At 39.3% G+C, this 5,028-nt stretch overlaps 1 pseudogene; it reads left to right on the forward strand.

Annotated features, from left to right (window-relative positions):
• The first annotated feature begins 1,154 nt into the window (after positions 1-1,154).
• On the forward strand, positions 1,155-2,101 carry LOC118977477 (probable ATP-dependent RNA helicase DDX4; annotated as a pseudogene).
• Positions 2,102-5,028: the final 2,927 nt, after the last annotated feature.

Here is a 5,028-nt window from a genome sequence, read left to right on the forward strand (position 1 = left end):
AGAAAATACACAAAGAGAAGGAAATTAAGGTAAACATCCAAAATGAGGTAAAGTGAGCCCAACTTCTGGGATAGTTCCTTATGTATAGATTTTTTCTTTAACAAAGGTGATTATAAAATTATTTAACTACATAGTTTTAGACTTTTGTAAGTCTTATAATATAAATGAAATCACAAATCCCTAAAAAGTTTAATTTTGGTTGAAAATCTACAGGCTTCAAAAATACCAAAACTTCAGCTGAAAGCTATCAATAGAAACTGTATCTTAATGGATATCTACTGTGAGCCTTGCCCCTTATCCACACCATCTTTAATCTTTGTATCAGCCAGGAGAAAAAATTTCCACACTCCCAACCTAAGAATGGGCAGCTAAGTGGCTTACCCAAAGTGACAGAACTAAAAAGTAGATGGCATATATTTTTAACCCAGTCTATTTGGTTCCAAAGTTTATAAGCTAAAACTTCTCATGGGAATCCTCTTCTGAGTTTACTCTTCCTCCATGACCACCAGGGAAGACCGCAGAACTGAGGGAGGGGGAGTTAATGCTGGAGACTGGCCTGGACTGTGTTCAAGGAGTGACTATATGGAAAATACTAAGCTGGAACCACCACGCGGAGATGGAAAAGACCCTAAGTCATACTTCACCCACCTTTCCACTCTGACTGACATCCATTCTAATTGTCAACAACATGGATCACAGTGTTTCTCTTTTCACGTCACAGGCAGCTTGAAGTGGGCTTTCTTTGGCAGAAGAGACATAGCATTTATAATGCTAAAAATGCAAACCCATTTTTCAGCATTATAAATATATCAGTATATCAATATCTCAGGTTATCATTGTCCATAAAGCCTCCGGTGGTTGCTTTTCATTACTCATCTAGTCAGCTCTCCTTTTAGTCAACAAATACCTGTGCCAAGCTAATGAAGGGCCAGACAACTTTGAAGAATTAAGAGATGAATAGCTTAATGGAAGGAATGCAAACTTTGAAATTAGATGGAGCTTATTTGAATTCTTGCCTCTGCCACTTGTAAGACAAATTGTCTAACTTCTCTGAGCCTCTATTTCATTTCATGAAAAGAGAAAAATAATAATCCCTATCTCTAAGACTGCGTAAGGATAAAACCAAAGAAGTATGTCTGTTGCCTGAACCAAGAATGGTGTTCCCTTCCTTTCTCATTCAGATATTAAAAGGCTATGATGTGATATGTGCTATTTCTGGAGGACTAGCAGACATCATAGATAAAGAAAAAAATGGTCTTAGATAACTCAAATCTTTAATTTTAGCTGAAGCTGATTGTGTCCCAGATATGGACTTTGGATTGGAAATGAAAAAGCTAATTTTCTGCTTAGAAATACCATCAAAAGAACATCAAGTAATTATGCTCAGTGATGCTTGTCACAGGAAATTCAGAGATTGGCTGGGGTATTTTAAAAGCTGAATTATTTGTTTGATCAAATGAGTGGAGTACATAGAGATGTTCAGCAGAATGTTAAGTTGGCTAGAATTCAAAGAGAGAAAAACTTGTAGAAATTCTGTAAAACATAGGCAATTAAAAAAAACTGTGGTCCTTGGTGAAACTAAGAAAAAAGCATATTTTATTGCAACTTTTCTTTTCTATAAAGAATGGCAACTACAAGTATTCATGGATATGTGGAAGTAAGAGAGAGAGCAAGCACTTACGGATTTTCACTGCAAACAGTGCCCAGCTCACATGACTACTTCAGTAGCTGCTATAAAGCTGGGTATTGAAAATGTTCAATACATTATTGATTTTGATATACCTTCTGCTATTGATAAATATGTTCTTTAAGTTCAGTATACTGGTCATTGTGGGAACACTGGCTGGGCTATTTCTTATCCTGATTCTGAATCAGATAACCATTTATCACAGCTTCTAGTGAAATTATTGTCAGATGCTCAACAGGTTACCCCCGTATGGTTGGGACATATGTTCCACACATATGTTCCTGGCTTGAGTAACAGTACAAGAGGACATGTGTTTATATAAGTTGATGCTCAAGTGAATTATCAGGGCAAGAGCACTTTAAACACGGAAGGTTTTCTTCACAAATTCCCAAACCAATAGATGATAAGTCATGAGATTAAAGCTAAAACATTTAAATTCATGGCACAGTTCTAGGGCAGAGAAGAAAATAGTTGCAGCCCTGGCTGGTGTGGCTCTGTGGATTGAGTGCCAGCTTGTGAGCCACAGGGTTGCTGGTTTGATTCCCAGTCAGACACATGCCTGAATTGTGGTTCCCAGTAGGGGATGTGTAAGAGGTAACCACATATTGATGTTTCTCTCCCTCTCTTTCTCACTCCCTTCCCCTCTGTCTAAAAATACATAAATAAAATCTTTTTTAAAAATAGTTTGATGTTTTAGTTTTTCATGAAATTGTGAAACCTGGTATTCTTGTGTGTCTTCTTGTTCCCATGTCTACGCATGAAAAAATAAATCCTTACTGACTAGTTATGTGAGATCCTAAAAATTATGGTGTTGCAGTTACTAATAGAAACTGTGTTAAGTAGAAAGATTAAAGTGTTCTAATTGTCTTACCAAAAAACCCCACAACATCAACATTTAAGAAGCTTACAGTTTGAATGAAAAGACTGCCAGTCAAGATGGAGGCATAAGTAAACATAGCTTGCCTCCTCAAACAACCACATCAAAATTACAACTAAGCTATAGAACAACCATCACTTAGAACCATCAGAAATCAAGTTGAATGGAAGTCCAACAACTACGGAATTAAAGAAATCTTATTCATCCAGACTGGTAGGAGGGGTAGAGGTGCAAAACAGGCTTGTTCCACATCCATGCATGGTGGATAAAAATTTGGGAGGGATATGTCAGGAGTGAGGGGTCCAAAGTCAACATGAGTTCCCCCAGGCTAGGGTTCCAGTGCCATGAAGATAAGTGCCCATAAATTCTGGCTGAAAAACCCAGCAGGTATTGAGTCAGTGTAAGAAACTTCTGAACTCCCAAGCAGTTCTTAAAGACCCTGCACATGGACTTATTCAGACTCACTGCCTCTGAAATCTAGCACTGGCACAGAAGCTTGAAAGGCACCAGTGGCGTATGGGGAGGAATTGAAGTGTCTGGCACCAAGCTAAGAGCCGGGGGACAGCTTTCTCTGAGACAGAGAAGTGGGCAGAGGCCCTTGCTACTTTTCTGAACTCTCCCCACACAGAGCTGAAGAGCTTATAGGTATGTGGCTATAATATTCCATCAACCTGGCTAACAGTGTTTGCCCTGCCCTTGAGATACCCTGAGGCTCCATCTCATGCAACTTATGGGCCCACCCAAGCTATTAATAGTGGCTTTTCCATATGAATGGCTGGTATTGGCTCATGCTTCACAAACTTCCTAAATTTTCTTAAATAAGCAACAGCTGGCCTCAGTGAATTCCTCAGACCCCATACCTCTTGCTAAGTGGCCCTAGGCCTACCACTAGCAACAGCCAGCCTAGGTCACAAATTGGATTTGCCTGAGAACCTCCAAACCCAGCAGAAGCAGTAGCGATCTGCAGATTGTTTTATAGTTCATGCAGGTGGCCATGGGCAGAACACAGGTGGGAGGTGACCTTGACCTGCACCACCTGGAAAACCCCAGAGCCTGCACACCCAGTGCCAGCTACAGGCCACAATAGAGCACCACCACTGTGCCAATGCACTGCTGATCCTTCATGGAGGACAGAGGTTTGTGGTCAGTGATCACAGCCAGTTCTTAACAGCTGACTATCTTGGGTTAATCCCTCCCATTCACCTGACAACAACAATCAAAGCTCAACTACGTGAGGAGGGTACACTCAGACCACACAAAGAGTGCACCTTGAGTACCCAGTTTAGGTGACAGGGGAGTCTGTGCCATTGGACCCTATAGGACACCTACTCTATTAGGTCATGCTACCAAGACAGGGAGTCATAGAAGCTCTACCTAATACAGAGTAACAAACACATGGAAGCTATAAAAATGAAGAGACAAAGAAATATGGCCCAAATAAAAGTACAGGTCAAAAATTCAGAAAAAGACTAAGCAAAATAGAAATCAGCAATCTATCAGATGCAGAACTCAAAATACTGGTTATGAGGATGCCCAAGGAACTTAATGAGGGCCTCAACAGCCAAAAGAAAGAAAGAAAGAAAGAAAGAAAGAAAGAAAGAAAGAAAGAAAGAAAGAAAGAAAGAAAGAAAGAAAGAAAGAAAGAAAGAGAAAATCTAGTCAGAAATGAAGGATACACTAAGTAAAGTAAAGAAAAGTTACAGGGAAAAAACATTAGAGTGGATGGAGCTGAGACTCAAAGCAATGATCTGGAACATGAGGAAGCAGAAAACAACCAATCAGAACAACAAAAAGAAAAAAGAATCCAACAAAAATGAGGATAGTGTGAGCAACCTCTGGGACAACTTCAAGCATTACAACATTTGCGAGGTGCCAGAAGGAGAAGAGAAAGAGCAAAAAATTGGAAACCTATTTGAAAAATAATGAAAAAACTTTCCCTAATTTGGTGAAGGAAATAAACATGCAAGTCCAAGAAGCACAGAGAGTTCCAAACAAGATGGATGCAAAAAGGCCCACTCCAAGACACATCATAATTAAAATGCCAAAGGTTAAAGATAGACTCTTAAAAGCAGCAAGAGAAAAGTAGTTAGTTAGTTAGATTAATCATATAATTATGATTATAAAAGCCAGAAATTTAACATTGGCAAAATGTGTGTATAAAGGTAGACTTTTGCTGTCCTTACAGCTTTTTCTTTAAATACTTCTTGTATGACTGAGAAATTCTTGTTGCGGTTAATCTCCAGGTTTGGCTGAGAGTGTGCAAGAGTCACAGTGATGCCAAGCATGTTCTGTGCCAGTTTTTCTGTGAGCACAGACTTTCCCCAAGAAAGTCTGGAGGAGATACAAACATGTCCCTAAGATCAGGAATTCTTTCTATGTAAACTTTGTCAAGATAGTTGAAACACACTCAGTGCAAAAACAAATGCATGTTGCTTAGAAAAATCTCACAAGATATTTGGTAAGC

The sequence above is a fragment of the Sturnira hondurensis genome, unplaced genomic scaffold (genome assembly GCF_014824575.4).
Source record: "Sturnira hondurensis isolate 20B ecotype Veracruz unplaced genomic scaffold, ASM1482457v3 Scaffold0021354, whole genome shotgun sequence".
NCBI lineage: Eukaryota > Metazoa > Chordata > Mammalia > Chiroptera > Phyllostomidae > Sturnira > Sturnira hondurensis.